This window comes from Protopterus annectens, chromosome 7.part1, assembly GCF_019279795.1.
Source record: "Protopterus annectens isolate FY-2018-M chromosome 7.part1, PAN1.0, whole genome shotgun sequence".
Classification (NCBI taxonomy): Eukaryota; Metazoa; Chordata; order Ceratodontiformes; family Protopteridae; genus Protopterus; species Protopterus annectens.
This window is the reverse complement of record NC_056740.1, coordinates 211,449,744-211,469,234: the sequence shown is the minus strand read 5'-3', so window position 1 is coordinate 211,469,234 and position 19,491 is coordinate 211,449,744.

Genomic DNA, 19,491 nt, shown 5'->3' with positions numbered 1-19,491 from the left:
ATTCTTACATGACTGGCTTCTTATTACGGACACATATCTGGTCTCTTCTTCTTATATGCTATTTGTCTGCCACTAATTTAGGCAAACTCAATCTGAGGTAATTTTGAGAGGAGCATTATGGGTAAAAGGCTGGCTCGAGAGTTTGGGAGATATGAGCTGAAATAAATGGCTGAATCAGTTCTGAGGCTCGGAACTGAGCCCACAGTCAAGGATTAGTGAAGATCAACAACACAGATGGAATGTTATGGTAAAACATAACTTCTTTTTCTTTGTCCTGACCCAGTCTCTATGTGTCACCATTGCACCATTTTGCCTTGTTAATATATGTCACAGAAACATCACAATAAACACAATTACATGAAATACACATATGGCTATGTGACATGCATGGCATGGGATTTTGATGCAATTCAGGTATACAGAACAAATACATCTCTCATCTTATCCTGCCATTGCTATACTCTTGATTTTCCTTTGTTAATAATAAGCAATGGGGCAATGTGGTCAGTCTACATGCTTTATGCGATTTACTACTATAAAGGCATCTCATGTATGTCATACTAATTGGGTCTATCGTCCACTGAGACATGTTACACACATCCAGGGATTGTTACTCTACCTGTTTTCCCACTCAAGGACAACAGAAAGTCCTCTGCATCTCTTAATGTGGTAGTGCATAGTGGTGCCTGGTGGGACACCCTATGTCTGGATACTCAGCTTTCTGTTGGCATGTCTGATCGTATCTGTAGCACGCCTGTGACTTTCTCACAGTTTGCAGTTATGCCCACTTTCAACATAGCAATGACACCTACAAATGTAGAGGCTGGACAGCACTCTCTCTGCCCAGTAAGTGTCACCCATGGGTGCTGTGTGCCTGCACTAAGATTTAATTCTCAGCAAGGTTAAAGTTATCTAGTCTTTGCCTATCACCACATCCTGTGGACATGATGACACCTGCAAAAACAAGAAAACATAGATATATACTCTGCACTGATGACAATGATAAAGATGCCAGCTATAAGAACATGGTAGCACAGTAGTTGGGACATATTTTTGTACAGATATCTGTGGCACACTTGGCACAAAGAGGCCTAGGCACTCTCTGCAGGGTTCAGTCTTCCTGGTAGGCGCTACCTGTATGTACAGAAAAAGTGTAGTTTCCACATGATGGGCTAACACGTTCCACATAAAAACACAGGGTCACCCAGTGAAATATATGTCCCTTGATATACACAAATGATAAAGTGTATAGCAGATAGGTCTGCAATCTAAGACATTTAGGTACAGACATTTTTATTATTTATAAGGTAAATTCCACTCCTGAACACAGTGCGACTCATAATACACCTGAGTAATGATGAATTTAGCAGCCTGACTTTTAGGAAAACACATTTAAGTAGATTGTATCATATGTCTTACTACACAAATGATATTATGTTTGTACTCCAGAGACTTCTCTCAACCAGTACAGTTGTTGCATAACCATGTGTTGATAATGTTCAAAATGGTGCCAAGCTCTCAGACTCTGCAAATTTGTGTGTGATATGTAGGAAAACAAGCCTGTGCAACATGAATGCCTCTTAATGGCCTAATTACACTTTCATGCATAACATCCAAAGAGCATAGTTTGCTCAGTAGGTACATACCAGGGAAATAACACATGTACATTCACTAGATGACCTGCACATGTGCATATATTGCGCAACTGTGCAGTGACAGACTACTCTATTCATGGTGCAGTAGTCATTCTGTATGCATGATTCACTAAGGGTCATTTTGCATTGTAATGTGGCAATGACTTTTTTTGCAAGTTCCTAACAGAGAGCATCTATATGCTGCATGAAGAAGACAAAAATCATATGGTACCATCTTCAAAGCCAGTACAGGGTACAGTTACTGGGGCCTTATGATGGGCCTTTCATGAGAGTTGATTTGTGGTAGGTAATTGGATGAGGTTTTGACCAAGACTATAGGTATAACTAGGACAGGAATGATTTCCAATGCTGTTGCATTGGTGGACTCAATCACTGTGAATCAGGGGTTAGGTAACAACAACCTTAATGTCTATCATTGTATAGCTGTTTATTTGTGGGAAGTGTTGTAAGTATTCTGTAAAGATCTGTTGCTGATACTTGCAGATCTCTCCATCATATGTATTACTTGCAGGTCTGTCTGTCATATGTTATTGTTATTTATGGTGGGGTGCTGTGAAGGGCTACTATGTGTGGAGCTGATGATATTGGGAAGTAGTGTCAGTATGCTATGCAGATATGTTCCTGCTACATAGCAGGTCTGTCGATGATATGTAACAGATATTTATGGTCAAGTAATGCACAGAGCTCATAAGTATGAAGGTGGTGGTAATCCATGTTCAAATGTTAGTGTGTTAACTGCTCTGTCACTATGTTCCAAGGGAATATCCTACTCCCTAAAATTCAGCCTTAACTTGGAAGGATTCTGCATTGCAGTAAGCCTTTCTGATTCAGGTACCAATATCCCCCTATGTGTTTCCACTGTCAGCTATGGTGGCAGTCTGGGGGAGTGGCTGATGCTAATTAGCCATGTCCACTTCCCCAGAAATGACAGCTGTTCCTAATTAACTTAGCATTCCAATTCAGAGAACAAGTCTGTGGAGCCCATTTTTTCCTAGGTGGAAAAAGTGAATGCTGCTGTTTTGACAGCATTCACCCATTACTCCTATGGGAATAATCCTCGTATAGGTAAGTAGAGCAGAGCTGTGGGATTTTGTGTGTGTGGTGTGTGTGTGTGTGTGTGTGTGTGTGTGTGTGTGTGTGTGTGTGTGTGTGTGTGTGTGTGTGTGTGTGTGTGTGTGTGTGAGTGTGTGTGCATCTGTCTGTCTGGTGATCACACTACAGGAATTAGGTAGGAATCCTGACTATATGTGTGCATGTTTGTACTGGAGCATGCAAGCATGCATGTGGATTTGTGGGCAAGTGTTTCTGTAAGTGTGGGGACTAATTTGTGAATATGTGTGTGTGTGTGTGTGTGTGTGTGTGTGTGTGTGTGTGTGTGTGTGTGTGTGTGTGTATGTGTGTGTGTGTGTCTAGTGGGCTGGTAGAGAGAATACTAGTGCAGTTGGGTCTGACAGTGCTTTGATTCAGATAAATAATATGATGTTTATCTGTGCTGCTCTACCAAGTCTCTGAACTGGAGATTCTCTCCATTGCACTAATTGACCGACTTGTGCTGGTCAGTTAGCATGGGTGGAAATCTTTCTGAATCCTAACCACTACGTACATCTGCATACTTAAAAAAGTGAGCACACACTTAACTGCATAATGGACAACAGGGTAAAGAATACAAGTCTTGGGGTTTGGTGCGCTGTTACTTTCTCTTTCACCTGTCACATTTCACTGAGGTGATCTTTTGTCTTTCTAGTATGGGTATACTAGATGTTAACTGTGTTGGAACTTCTGGAATTTGCTTCGACTGGAAGCAAAGCAAGGTTGGTATTTCTGACATATGTTGTCCTGTGTTGTATACCTATTGCACTTAGTACACTAAAACACTCATGGCACCCTTCCAACTGCATTTTCCCTGCATGCCCAGATGAGCAAGAGGGTGAATAGGTACTTCAAGCAGCCCACACTTCTTGAGGCTGTAGCTGGGGGTGTGAGTATCTCACTGGAGGGGGGTGGTGACCTATCTCTATGAGGGTGCTGAGAACAATTGCCTACAGTGGCCCAACTACAACTACAGCAGTTGGTGTAATTTGTGCTTGAGAAGGAAATGGAAATACAGCTTGGTCAAACAGAATGCCTCCTGGGATGGTTGGCATATTTGCTCACCTGGTTGGCCCCAACCATCAGGTCAACATAGAGGACACCTACCCATACCACCAGCCATGATGATCAATCATCTACTGGTGATGGGTCAATGTAGTTCCCACTGTGTTGGGTAGCAGTTTACATACTGTTCTCACCCAACTCTATATCTAGCCTGGTGTTTTCTTTTCCTGTTATGTGCAGATCCATACCTTGTACATTGCTCAACCTTTGCCATCAACATTAGTTCACTGTCTGTGCCTCTGTGTATCATGTGTCTCCCAGTCCAAGTGTGTGGACATCCACCAGTTTGTCTGTTTATCCCTGAAACTCAACTACCCATTTTCCTCCTGTTGTTATTCCTGTGACCCTTCCCCCTCATTCTCCATTTCTATACAATGAAAAGGGATCTTTATCCATCTCCCTTCCCATCATGCACTCTCCTATATGTTTTCATTTCTGAGTCTCCCCTTGTTTGCTGCCCTCCACTTTCTTAAACACTCCTTTTCCACCCCGTTTTATACATCATCAGAGTGTCCATGTATGTGGGGACCCACAGCACATACTGATGCAGCTTTACTCCACTACACAACCCCACAAATACTCCTATCTATCTATCTATCTATCTATCTATCTATCTATCTATCTATCTATCTATCTATCTATCTATGCTGCTTTACTCCAGTAAAGAACCCCACAAGTACAGCTACACACACACACACACACACACACACACACACACACACACACACACATATATTCCTATACTGTTGCCTGTTGTACGGCAGTGTCAGTTACCACAAGATGATTTCTAGCGACTATACATGCATGCAGCTTTTAATTGCAAGGCCCATATAATGGCATAAGAGCCATAGTGGTTACTTATATGAAACAGATAGCTCTATTATTCTATTTGTCTGAGTTACTATGTCACTGCATGGAATGGTAAGACCATGTGGTCCCATTGTACCTGCTGTATGTGGCAATGGGCTTAGCATCAGTTTGTAGATATCATGTGGAACCAGAGCCTGCTCTTCATTGTAATAAATATTATGTGGTATCTGTGCTATTAAAGCCTCTGTCTAATCAGTGTATGGCACTCTGTGCCAAACATTTGGTGAACTACTGGGCGACTAGCATGAGACAGCTGTGCCTGATATCTGATTAGCACGATAATGTGATTAGTGCCAAACATTTAATGAACTACTGGGTGACTAGCATGAGACAGCTGTGCCTGATATCTCATTAGCACGATAATGTGATTTAGTCATCAGAGATTTTGGTAACTTCCTAGGCAATCCCTATCCTTCAACTACCATATCACAACAATGGTGAGGATGCCCTTTTATCCTGCCTAATATTTAAAGCCATCTTATCTGGGGTCTAAAGGAGTTAATACTCCTCTGTAGTCAGAACAATTACAGAGTGCATTGCCATTTTTGGTATGTAGCTGTCCAAACACATCATACAACTAGAAAGCCTCTAGAAATTCATGATGAAAAAAAAAATCACTAGTCTAAAGACTACTTACCTACCAAGACAGGCTGATAACTCTGATGTGTTGTTGTCCTATCTTGCCTTCATTCTTACTAGGATGGGTTCAGATCCAATCCTCGCATATGACTTGGCCTTCATATCCAAGCTCAAGGTTTTCTACCAGCTTGTGGCTAAACCCTATCCCAGCATGCACCAGAAAACCTCCTCAGATCTTGTTTGCTGCTAAACAAGACCGGGTGCTCATTCTGCTAGCTCTGGCTAAGTATATTCTTTATTATACTCTCTACCTTTACTAATTGCTACTCTTTGTTGTTATTAATGTTCAAATAGTTAAATTTGTTGGTAGATAGTTTATTTCCATTTTTGTGGCTGTTTTTTCTCCTACTGGCCATCATCTTCCATCCAGACATTGTTGTCCCTCTCCCGGTTTCTATTTTAAAAGATAAACAGCCTGTTTAAGTTAGAGGGCTGTTATTCTTGAATTTTCTCTGTTTTTCTCTTCCAGACAGTTCATTTAAGTTAGAGAACTGCCTTCTCTTTAGCCCGTTTAAGTTAGAGGGCTATCTCTTCCCCTTTCCGTCTCCCAGGCTTAGCCCGTTTAAGTTAGAGGGCTATGCCCTCCTTTAATTCTCTTTAACTGCTTTTTCTGTCAAAGTTTTTGCTGTTAACAAAAAAAAAAAAAAAAAAAAAAAAAAAAAAAAAAAAAAAAAAAAAAGAAAAACATCTCTAGCTATCTTTTTCTCTGTCACTATCCCTCTTCTCTGTCAAGTGTGGGAAGAGAGCTTCCTCTTCTAGTGCTTTATCTGAGCCATCAAAAAAGGTTGCCAAAATTTCCACACTGGATCATAAGCCCATCGGATCCAACCATCTGTCTTGATGCTGGCAGAGTTTGAGATTTGGAGCTGGTTTCCAGTCTTGGAGCCATTCTTCTCTATTCTAAGGTCACCAGTATTACAGCATTTCAAGTCTCCAGCCCCCTCAACTCAGTCTTCCAGGAGCCTATCCAACAATGACGTGGATCAAGTGGTACAGAGGCTGTTAAGGACACCACAGCTGGCCAAGTTGTTGTTGGATCCAACCCTGAGGGCTTTGGATCCAACCGCATCCTCCCCTTCTGCTCCTATTCCCCCTCCGATCCAACTTTGGACTTTGGAGTCGGAATGTCCTGAGCTGATATTAGTGGAACCATCAGATCCAAGATCTATGATGGGATCTTCAGATCCGACCATTGCTGCGACGTCCTCGGCTCCATCGGAGTTTGAAGAATTTAGGAGCTGATGCTGTCCAGTCGGGTCCAGGGAGGAGAGTCGAACTGAACAGTTGTTGGATCCAGCCTTGCCTCTCGGGGCATCAGCTCAGTTGAGCTTGGCTCCTACCTCAGCCTCGGGCCTGTCATCTTTGATTCTGAGGGTTTCCTCGACTTCTTCAGATCCAGGAATATCCTTGCGTCAAGGACAGGGGGCTTTTGAGGTGATGAGGAGAGTACTGTCTCCACAGACAGTTCCACTGTCATCTCCAGATATTCTACCCCCAAAAGCACTGGTGTCTGTCTCTATATCCTTGCATCCACAGGAATGCAGAGATCCTAGGTCTCAGGATGCCCCACAGGGCACCCCCCCACTCTTCTGAAACCGCTCCAGAGTACCCCTCTGAAGAGGTCCCTCAGAAGAGAGTATGCAGGAGGAAGTTTTTAGACTCCCCAGAGGAGTCCATCACTTCTGGTATGGACCTCAATGAAGCCGAAGGGTCCCCACAGTCGCCTCCTGATGATGCTCCTTTGGAGACATCTTAGAAATACTGAAACAGAGAGGCAGTTGGAAGTCCACCAACTCTTTGAGAGAGGAGTCTGTATACCTGAAGGCCTTTGGATCTCACCCTTCCTCCACTTGGGTGTCTCCAGCTTTTGACCAACTTATGGACCTAGTTTCTTGAAAGGTATGGGAGTCCACAGATTCAGTGGAACCTGTTCCTAGGAAGCCAAATAACTTTATCACATCCCCATCAGGCAAAATCTTTCTAACTAAAGGAGTCCCAGTAGATGCTATGGTGGTGGTGGCAGCCACCAAGAAGGAACTCTCAGAGACATTTTCTTCTGTTCATCCACCGAACAAGGAGTCTTGTACAATGGGCAGATATGGAAAGCACATTTTTTCTTCAGTGACTTTTGCCCTCAGCTCACTGAATTACCTTACCCATTTTACTAGATTACAGAGAGACCTCCTGAAAGAGCTAAGAGATACTCTCTAAGGTACAGTAGCTGAAGGGGATTCAGATAAAGTTTCCTCTCAGCTCTCTACCTTAAACTCAGTTGTTAACTCCTCCATGAGACTGATTTCTTATGGAGCAGATGGAGCAAGTAGAGCAGCGGGTTCAGGAATTTCCCTAAGGAGACATTCTTGGATGCACTTGTGTGACTTCATGGAGCCCTTTATATCTTCCTATGTGAATGCCCCGTTTGGTGGCTCTTCCCTGTTCGGGCCCAAAGTCAAGGACACACTAACCAGGTGTGAGCAAGAAGGAAAGACTTTGTCTGCCATAGGAGTCTGTTTTTCCATGCCTACCAGACCTTATCCCAAAAGTCAGAAAAGAAGTGGCAAAATGTGGTTCCAAAAATTTCATAGACCTTTTCAGGACACACGTGGTGAATCTTCCCTCAGGGGCAGAGGGGGGAGTAGTAATGGAAGATGCTGACCACGTGGCAGACGGGGTCCACAGAATCAGGGCAACAGAGAATCTTTCTTTAGTAATCCCTTTCAGCTCTCCTAAAAGGAGGCCTGTCTGTCCATTTCTGGAGGTAATCAGGAGCCACTTATCTTTGTACCCAGAAGCCTGGCAACACATAACAAAAGACAAATGGGTACAAAAGCATCATATCCAGAGGATACTCCATACCTTTTTCCTTCCCTGTCCCAAACATAAAGATCCCAGATGTTTCACCCAATCAAAGGGAACAGGCAATGTTAGAAATTCAAATGTTGCTAGACAAAACAGTCATCCAAACAGTCCCTGCAGACCAAATAGGATCCGGAACTTACTCAAGGTTCTTTTTAGTTCCAAAGAAAACAGGGGACTGGAGACCAATTCTGGATCTCAGCAATTTAAACAAATCAGTAAGAAAGTCCAAGTTCCGGATGGTAACACTGCAGTCAATACTCCCTTTTCTGGGACAAGATGATTGGATGTGCTCTATAGACCTCCAGGATGTGTACTACCACATAAAAATGGACAGGCGATCTAGGAGACACCTGCGCTTTCAGATGGGAGCCATTCACTACCAGTTTTGAGCTCTGCCCTTTGGCCTCACTACAACCCCCAGAGTGTTTACCAAATGTATGTCAGTAGTCACGGCTCACATGAGACGCCTAGGACTACGGGTTTCATACTTAGACGACTTACTCCTTACCGCCACCACCAAGCAGCTCTGCTCTCACCTAGGAATTACAATAAACTACCAGAAATCTGCCTTGCTGCCTTCTCAGCATGTTTTATTTATAGGAGCAGCATTGGATTCAACAAACATGATGGCTAGACTTCCTCCAGAAAGAGTTCAAGTTCTAAGATGTCAGATTTTAAATCTTCTCTTGAAGAAAAGGGTTCAAGCAAGGATAGTCCTAAAAGTCTTGGAGATCATAGCAGCAGCAATAATTATGATCCCCTTAGCATGTCTACACATGAGAATTCTCCAGTGGCTGCTGCCCACTCAGTGGTTGATGCAAGACTTGCAGATGTCCCCACAAAATAATAATAAAAGAAACTTGCAAAACTTGCTTCATTGGTGGCTTTACTCCACTCATGTGACTCTAGGTCGATCATTTGTACTTCCCCAACCACTGGCCACAGTGAACACTGGCACCTCTCAGATAGGGTGGGGGGGGGCATTATCTGGGAAAGACAGTCCAAGGCACCTGGCAGGATCACGAGGCCCACTTGCACATCAATGTCCTAGAGATGAGAGTGGTGTTTCAAGTGTTGCAAGCATTCAAGGGCTCTCTTCTGCTGGGAACTATTGCAATACAGACAGACAACATGTCAGTTGTATGGTACATAAACAAACAAGGATGAACCAGATCTTACCTCCTTTGTCGAGAGGCCCTGAGAGTATGGCAGTGGATGACATCCTCCCAACGTTTTCTGATAGCAATGCACATCCCGGGGAAATCCAACATGATAGCGGACAGACTCAGAAGAGTGATTCTGATGCCTCACTAATGGTCCCTAAAACAAGAAGTAGCAGAAAAGATTTTCTGCAAATGGGGACAGCCTTGCTGTGACCTTTTTGCAACATCCATGAATGCCAAATGCAGCAGCTACTTTGCCCTTATCTCCCCCCCGGGAGACTCACCAAGGGAAGCAATTGTTCACAATTGGCCTTTGGGACTCCTCTATGCCCCCCCCTTTCCTTTAATACCCAAAGTACTTCAAAAAGCCAAATTCTTGGGAAGAGACTTGATACTCCTCTCTCCATATTGGCTTCATCAGATTTATTTCTCCTTCTTGTGGTCTCATCTTTGGGAGGAGCCTTGGTTGCTGGACACAGTTCCAGACCTTCTGACTCATGCATCATGAACGCTCCACCCTTCCCTTCAGACCCTTAAATTGACAGCTTGGCTGCTCTGATTCCAACAATAGCCAGGTTTCCTAACCTCTCTTCAAGCACATCCTAATTTCCTCTCATAAAGCTTCAACAAGAAAGCTATATAGAAGCAAATGGAAAAGATTCTCCTTATGGGCTTCTCATAATCGCATTGACCTGTTTTCTGCCCCAGTGAATTCCATTCTAGAATTTCTGGCAAAGCTATTCAATGAAGGTGCAGCCACAGCTACCATTAGAGTTCAACTAGCAGCGATATCCAGTTTCCATTTAGGTGAATCTGGTCTCAATATTATGTCTCATAGACTATGCAAAGCCTTTCTTAAAGGTATCTTGTTATTAAGGCCACCTTTCAAAGACCCTCCAGCACCATGGGACTTAAATTTTGTCTTATCTCATTTAATTGTCCCCTGTTTGGGTCAGCATCATCTTGTAAACTCAAGTTCTTCACATGGAAAACTATTCTATTGATAGCGATTACCTCTGCTAGAAGGTTGTCAGAGCTACAAGCCTTGTCAATAAACCCCTCACTTGCTTTTCCATAAAGACAGGGTGTTATGAACAAATCCTTTTTGCCAAAAGTATGTTCAGAATCAAATTTGAACCAATCTATAGAGCTGCCAGTCTCTGACCCATATTACAAGAATAAGGCATAATACATGTTACATCATCTGGATGTGCACATACAGATATGTTTCTACTTACACAGGACTACAGACTTCAGAAAGACTGACCAGATATTTATCTCTTTTTTCAGACTCAAAGAAAGGTACTTCAGTCTCTAAGGTAACACTTTCAAAATGGCTTTCAGATTGCATAACTTTCATCTATAAGTCTCAAAATAGAGATAACCCCAAAAGAGTTGAAAGTCCACTCTGCAAGACCCATTGCCACGTCTTCTGCCTTTCTGGCTAAAGTACCAATTAATACCATTTGTGTTGTGGCAACATGGGGAAGACCACATACCTTTATCAATCATTACAAAGTTCATTTCACCTCTAGGAATAGGGCCTCTTTTGGTTTCACGAATCTGAAGAATATTCTCCCCTGAGCCACCCAAGAAAGATGGTGCTAGGGACGCTGTCCCATCCTAGTAAAAATGAAGGTGAGATAGGACAACAACACATAAAGAAGTTATGTATTCACCATAACATTCCATGTGTGTTGTCCATCTTCTCCTTCATTCTTATATCCCACCCTCCATTTCCCTGGCCATTTTTACTCCTGGAAGACCGAGTTGGTACAATTGGATACCATTATTCTCTGACCTTCTACTGCGGTGGTGGTGCTGTGGTAGCATTGTCGCCTCACAGCAAGACGTTGTGCCGTTCGATTCTCAGATAGAGCGTCTTCTGTGTGGAGACATGCGTGAATGGGCATACCTTCGTTGAAGGTTGTGTGTCAGGGCTGGCAAACTCGGCACGTAAAAAATCTACTGCCAATCAGCGGACCGGAGTTCCGCTGTGGCGACCCCTAACCAGGAAAAGCCGAAAGACACAAACAAACAATTCTCTGACCTTCTACATTGCACTCTGAGTTATTTCACTGTGATTATTTCATATTACTATTATAACTGCAAACAAGATCTGGGGAGGTTTTCCTGGTGCATGCTGGGAGAGGGTTTAGCCATGAGCTGGTAGAAGACCTTGAACTTTGGATATAAAGGCTGATCTGAAGATTGGATCCGAACCCATCCTAGTAAGAATGAAGGCGAAGATGGATAACACACATGGAATGTTATGGTGAGTACATAACTTCTTTTTATGTACACTGTCTCTTACAGACTTCTATTTGGCAACCTATGTCTGGTTTCATGCTGTGAAAGATAGTACCCTCCTCAATTTTCTTCAGGGTAGATGCTTGCTAGGTGAAATTGTTTTGTCCTCCTAGAAGAAAGAGGTGTTCTTTGAGGGTGAAACCTGTCTAGGCATAAATGGCTCTTGGACTGATTCTGCCTCATGTCCCAATTTCTTTTTATAATTATTGTCTTCCTGCAGCATATCACTGTCAAGTTGGTCAAGCTCTACATGGCTATGTATGTATCAAATATTGTGTGCTCTGCTATGCTCTGTAAAGGATAACATTTAGTCTATTTGTCAAGCACCAACTACTTAAAATGTAATTCATTATTTTTAGTGGTCATTTTAATTTATTCTGGGTCAAGAAAACTGCCACTATTTAACACATAGTTTCATAGTTTCATAGTTTAGTACTAGGCTATCTGCCCTGGGGCATTTATAAGCCTAGCCATAGTGATGTGGCTTTCGCATAGTGACACAGTGAAGACCCCCTTACATAATAGAATTAGTTTACTGTGCCTCTGTCTAGTAGTGACACAGAGATGACCCCCGGGGTAAACCTACGATCTCCCATCCACTCATCAAGATTTCTCTTGAAGAGAGTCAGTGAGGGGCTCTGCCTAACATGAACTGGGATTCTGTTCCAGAGTATGGGAAGCCTCTGAGTTATGAATCTGTCCTTCCAGCATGTCCTATTCATATTTGTGCTGAGGTTTAAATCTTTAGCTCTCGTGGTTCTGATGGATTTGGATTTTTTGAGGTGGAGCATGTCCATCAATTCCTGATTGGACATGGCCTTGTAAGTCAGGCACAGATCACCTCTGAGTAGGCGGTATGCTACTGAATAGAGCTGGAGTTTCTTTAGTCTGGCAGCATATGACATATGTTGGAGACCCTTGATCCTCTTGGTGAGGTACTTTTGGGGTCTCTCCAGCTGTTGCAAGTGCCGGGTGAGGTACATACCAAATGGGGCATTGTACTCAATCATGGGCCTGATAAGGGAGGAGTATAGGGGTACAATGACCTCTTTTGATCTGGATGTGAATCCCTTCATGATAAGGTGGGCAAGGTAGAAAGTCTTTCTAACCACTTTGGCAACGTGGGTGTCAAAAGAGAGGTCACTATCGACTTGGGTCCCCAGGTCTCTGATTACTTTTTCCGTACTCAGTGGGTTACTGTCTATGTGATAATTTGTGGTACTTTGTTTTTCCCAAAGGGGATTACTATACATTTTTTGGCATTTAGTTTAAGGCCATGACTCCGGCACCAGTTGTCCGTTTCAGTGAGGCCTTTCTGTAGGATGTATGTGTCAGCTGGTGTATCGACTATGGCGCCTAGTTTGCAGTCATCTGCAAACTTTGTCAGCCACAACCCTCCCATGTTTGCTTTCACATCTGAGAAATAAATGCGAACAAGAGGGGTCCCAGGACAGAGCCCTGTGGGACACCACTTGTGACTGGCTTTGAGTCTGACATGGCTCCAGCGATTTTGACTTTATGGGTTCTATCCTTTAGCCAGTTTGCAACCCATCTTGTGACATATGGATTTACATTTAAGCTGTTGAGCTTGTCTATGATGCCTGAGTGGGGTATTGTGTCGAAGGCTTTAGCCAAGTCCAGGTAGGCTGTATGGACTGCTTTGCCCTCGTCAATGGCTCTAGTGACTGTTTCAAAAAAGTCAACCAGGTTCAAAAGGCAGGATCTGCCCTTTACAAAGCCGAACTGGGTGGGATCATTTGTCTGTAGGTCTCCAATGTCTCTGTTTATGAGTTCCATAATGATTCTTTCCATAGCTTTGCAGACCAGGCTGGTTAAGCTTATGGGGCGGTAGTTACCAGGGTCTGTAGAGGTGCCTCCTTTGTGGAGTGGGACCACTGTTGCTGTAAGCCAGTGTTCAGGTACATATCCTGTAGTAAGGCTAAGGTTAAATAGCATTTTTATGTGCGGGTTTAGCTCTTCTTGGAGTTCACGTAGCACGCAACCCGGGATACCGTCAGGTCCCATTGATGCTGTGTTTTTGGCTTTGCTGAGGGCGGTTCTCACCTGGACATCTGAGATGACAGGGAGGTTACATTCAGCTGGGATAAGTATTTCTTCTTTTGGGGTGAGGAGGGAGAAATTTGCACTGAACCTGTCTGCCAGAATGCTGGCAATATCTGTGGGTTCAGTGTATTTTTTGTCATTGTGAACTAACTCTGAGCATATCTGAGGGTTTCCGCCCAGGTTTCTAACATAGCAGAAGAAGGCCTTGTGGTTATCTTTAGTGTCCATAGCGATTTTTCTCTCAAAGTTGGCCTTGGATATTTTTATGAGAGAATGTAGCTTTCTACTAGTGCTGATCAGAGATGCCTTCTCTTTATGGGATTTTGCTCTGTCGTGCAGTAGCTTCCTTCTTTTGTTATACAATTTGTTTATGGCTGGGGTCCACCAGACAGGCCGCCTGCCCTTGGTGGAGAGAGTCTTGGTTTTATTTGGGATTGCATGATCCATGCATTCTTGGAGATGTCCGTAGAAAACATTTGTGAAGGATTCAGCATTGTGGGATGTGGTTTCCACTGGCCCAGTGGGCTTAAAGGATACCATCTCAGTCTTAAGAAGTGTAAAGTCGGCTTTTGAGAAGTTTTTCACTGTAGTCTTTTGTGTTAGGGGTGGAGGTGGGATATGTATATCCAGGGTGATTAGTCTGTGTTCAGATCTCACTAGTGAGGGGTATACTTCCGGTGTGGAGCACTTTGTCCCCATGTTTGTGATGATCAGGTCTAGTATATTATCTCCCCTTGTGGGAGAGGTGACTAGCTGTTCCACTGCATTTGAATTTATGAATTCCAGGAACCTTTGGGCTAGGGTATTAGGGCTAGAATAATGCACCCAGTCTATGATAGGGTAGTTGAAATCTCCCAATATGATGGTGTTTGGTGAGACATTCATATCCTCCAATGTCTTCAGGAAGGCTGAATGGGGTTCCTGAGATTGGCAGGGTGGTCTGTGGTCCTTGTTTCACTTGAAAGAAGTTACTGCTTGTCATTTTTGCATTTCAGTTACTTGGCACTTGCTCACTAAAGCAATTATATAAGTCAGCACTAAAAAATTAAAAGCACTACACCCTCACAAACTCCCCTTGAGTACCTTGTTCCCCATTGGCCCTTTTTTTTTTCAATTATAAAGGAATTCCCAATACTATTCTAGCATGTCCAAAGGTCAGTTGTCAATCTCCTCTCCGGTCCAGCTGGTGAATCTGGGAATCTTGAGGCAATGTTACAACTGCCTCATGTACACAGACAACCCTCTCCTCCTCCCAACAAATTCCAACACATGAGAGATGCAACCATATAGCCAAACTGGAGGCTAAGCGCTCTCAACTCAGTACTGGCGAAACCTGTCAGGAGGAGAAGGAAACCACACTCACTACAATTCCGGTCTCACATAGACCTACCACGACAGCAAACCAAACACATAAACACACAAAAACATACTCACAGGCTCTAAATAAAAATCTGCCTAAGTAGCAGAGCCCTCCAAAGCAGACACCCAAGCAACCGCTACCCCAAAACAAAACACGTGCAACACATAGCTCACAAAGCCAGTGTGCCGGACAGTCACAGCCCTTAAGGCTAAACAACACACCTGATACACTTGTAATAGGTGACTCTATCGTCAGGCACACTGACGTCCCGCTCACCAGGCTGAACAAGGAGAAGGTCACGGTGAGTTGCCTGTCGGGCGCTAGGATCCGCCACATAACACAAGCACTCAGGTCACTCCAAGGCAAGTACAAATATGACTGTCATTGTCCATGCTGGTGTGAATGACCTGAGACGTACTTCCCTGGACTACATGAAAAGAGACATAGAGGAGCTCTCTGAGCATGTGGCCCAGGCCGGTATGACCCTGACCTTGAGTAGCATCTTACCCTCACCAAGAATGATGCCACAATATGAAGACAAGATGATCAATTTCAACAATTGGCTTAAGCATTGGTGTCATTCAAAGGGGATCCAGTGCCTGTCAGCCTGGGATGACATGCTCGACAAGCCACGATGCTTCGCTAGGAACGGCTTGCACCTGTCACCCCTGGGCTTTCGGATATTGGCAAAGGCTCTTGCTACCCCCATAGTGCCTTTTTTAGGCAAGGCTCAAAAGACAAACCCACCTCCATAGGTATCACAAGGGATAAGAAACTAAGAGTAATGCTACTCAACGCCAGAAGTCTAAACCTCAAGATGCATGCACTCGAAACTCTCCTTAGCATGGAGAACATCGATATCTGTGCAGTAACAGAAACCTGGTTCAAGGCTCCCGAGAGCACCCCAGCAATACCAGGTTATACCTCATACCATGCTTTTCGGCCCCAAAACTTGGACCGAACCAGAAAAGGAGGGGGAGTATCAATATTCGTCAAAGATACCCACACCTCCAGGTTAGTGGCACAGCACGAAGCATCAGAGACTATCCATGTGCAACTAATAGTGGGTAAAACTGCCTTCCAGTTTACAGCCTGCTACAGACCACCCTCCCAAACCCAGGAACCCCACTCGGCCTTCCTGAGAACACCGGAAAATATGAAGGTCTCTCCAAACACCATTATATTGGGCGACTTCAACTACCCAAACATAGACTGGGAGCATTACTCTAGCTCCAACGCCCTAGCCCAAAGGTTCCTAGAATTTATAAACTCAAATGCTATGGAACAACTTGTTACCACTCCCACAAGAGGGGAAAACATACTGGGCCTGATCATCACCAACATGGGGACTCTATGCTCCAGACCAGAAGTGTATCCCTCACTGGTAAGATCAGACCATAAACTAATCTCACTGGATATTCACATCCCGACCCCACCCCCTGCCCAGAAAACCACAGTGAAAAACTTCTCTACAGCAAATTTCACTCTCCTCAAAACCGAGGTGGAATCCTTCAAAGCCCCCGGGCCTGTGGAAAATATGGCCCAGACCGCAGATTCCTGTATAAACGCATTCTATGAACACCTTCAGGAATGCATGGATCATGCAATCCCACATAAAACCAAGACCCAATCCTCCAAAGGCAGATGTCCTGCCTGGTGGACCCCAGCCATAAACAAACTATACAATAGAAGGAGGAAGCTACTACATGATAGAGCAAAATCCCAAAAAGGGAAGGCATCTCTGATCAGTGTTAGCAAAAAAACTACGGGCACTCATAAAATCGTCTAAGGCCAGCTTCGAGAGAAAAATTGCACAGGACACTAAGGATAATCACAAGGCTTTCTTTAGTTATGTTAGGAACCTGGGTGGGAATTGCTCAGAATTAGTCCAAAATGACAAAAAATACACCGAACCCACAGACATTGCCAACATCCTAGCTGACAGGTTCAGCGCAAACTTCTCCCCACCCCTCCCCACCAAAAGGCCAAATATCTATCCTAGCAGAGTGCTGCCCCCCCTGACATCTCAGATGCTCAGGTAAGAGCTGCCCTCTCCAAAGCAAAAAACACAGCATCAATGGGACCAGACGGTGTCCCGGGCTGCATCCTACATGAACTCCAAGAAGAGCTAAACCCAAACATAAAACTACTGTTCAATCTCAGCCTTACCACAGGATATGTACCCAAAGAGTGGCGTACAGCAACAGTGGTCCCTCTCCACAAAGGTGGTGCCTCAACGGATCCTGGAAACTATCGCCCCATAAGCCTGACTAGCTTGGTCTGCAAAGCTATGGAAAGGATCATCATGGACCTCATAAACAGATATTGGGGACCTACAGACACTGGATCCTACCCAGTTTGGCTTTGTTAAGGGCAGATCCTGCCTCTTAAACCTGGTTGATTTCTTTGAAACAGTCACCAAGGCCATTGACGAGGGGAAGGTGGTCCACACAGCCTACCTGGACCTCGCAAAAGCCTTCGATACAATACCACACTCGGGCATTATAGATAAGCTCACCAGCTTAAATATAAAGCCCTATGTCACTAGATGGGTTGCAAACTGGCTCAAGGACAGAACCCACATGGTTAGAATTGCTGGAGCCATGTCAGACTCCAAACCAGTTACAAGTGGCGTCCCATAAGGCTCAGTCCTGGGACCTCTCCTGTTCGGTATATATTTCTCGGAGGCACAGGCCAACACGGAAGGACTGTGGCCGACCAAGTTCACAGATGACTGCAAACTGGGTGCTATAATCGACTCTCCAGCTGACACAAGCATCCTCCAAAAGGGCCTCATAGAAACAGACAACTGGTGCCAGAGCCATGGCCTCAAGCTAAACGCCAAAAAGTGTATAGTCATCCCCTTTGGCAAAAACAAAGTGCCCACAAATTACCACATAGGTGGTAATCCATTAAGTACGGAAGAAGTAATTAGGGACCTGGGGACCCAAGTTGATAGCAATATCTCATTTGACAATGACGTGGCCAAAGTGGTTAGAAAAACATTTTATATAGCCCACCTAATCATGAAGGGATTCACATCTAGATCAGGGGAGGTCATCGTGCCTCTTTACTCATCCCTCATCAGGCTCATAATTGAGTACAATGCCCCTTTTGGGATGTACCTTACCAGACACCTGCAGCAACTGGAAAGACCCCAAAAGTACCTCACCAAGAGGATCAAAGGGCTCAAACAGATGCCATATGCTGCCCGGTTAAAGAAACTTCAGCTCTACTCAGTGGCATACCGCCTGCTCAGAGGCGATCTGTGCCTGATGTATAAAGCCATGTCCAACCCGGAATTAATGGACATGCTGCACCTCAGAAAATCCAAATCCCATCGAGCTACGTGCTCGAGAGACATGAACCTCAGCACTGAAATAAATAGGACATGCTGGAGGGACAGATTCATAACCCAGAGGATCCCTTCACTCTGGAATAAAATCCCAGTCCAGGTTAAGCAGAGTCCCTCATTGACTCTCTTCAAGAGGAATCTTGATGAGTGGAGGGGGATCATAGGTTTACCCCGGGTATCACTGTTAGACAGAGGCACAGTATACTAACCTCGAGAAAGGGCATAGCAAAATTAATTTAAAATGGGTGGCAAAAGCCAAACACACTCTGGCTAGGCTTATAAATGCCCTAGGGCAGATAGCCTAGTATGAACCTATGAACCTAAGACATCTGCAGCAGCTGGAAAGGCCACAGAAGTACCTCACAAAGAGGATTACTGGCCTCAAACAGATGCCCTGCACTGACTGTCTCAAAAAACTCCAGCTTTACTCCCTAACATATCGCCTACTCCGAGGTGATCTCTGCTTAACATATAAAGCTATGTCAAACCCAGAGCTGTTGGACATGCTACACCTAAAGAAATCCCAATCCCTCCGAGCCACATGCTCTAGGGACCTAAACCTTGTCACCACAATAAACAGGACATGCTGGAGGGATAGATTCCTGTCACAGAGACTTCCTATACTCTGGAACAAGCTACCTATCTATGTCAAGTAAAGTTCCTCATTAGCACTCTTCAAGAAAAATCTTGATGAGTGGATGGGAAATAGTAAATACACCCTGGGGATCACTTATGTGGCTCTGCTCAACAGGGGCACAGGAAAATAACTTTCTTGGGTGGTGTAAGCCAAGGAACCTTGTTGTCTAGGCTTACTTAGGCCCTTGGGTCGATAGCCTAGTACCTACCTATGAACCTAAGAAATCATTTAAGCAAGTTTTGATACCTGAAATTCCTTTCTAACCTGTTTTTGTTAGTTATACATGCAGTAGGGATGATCCATTCCTTTATATTACTCCACCATTAACTGAGTACCTCTTAGAGTTGATTCTAGATCCCATTCTGACACCATGTTGCTTGTCTTGTTTGCAAGTGAAGACGAACAGGTGGGGTAGTTCATTTATA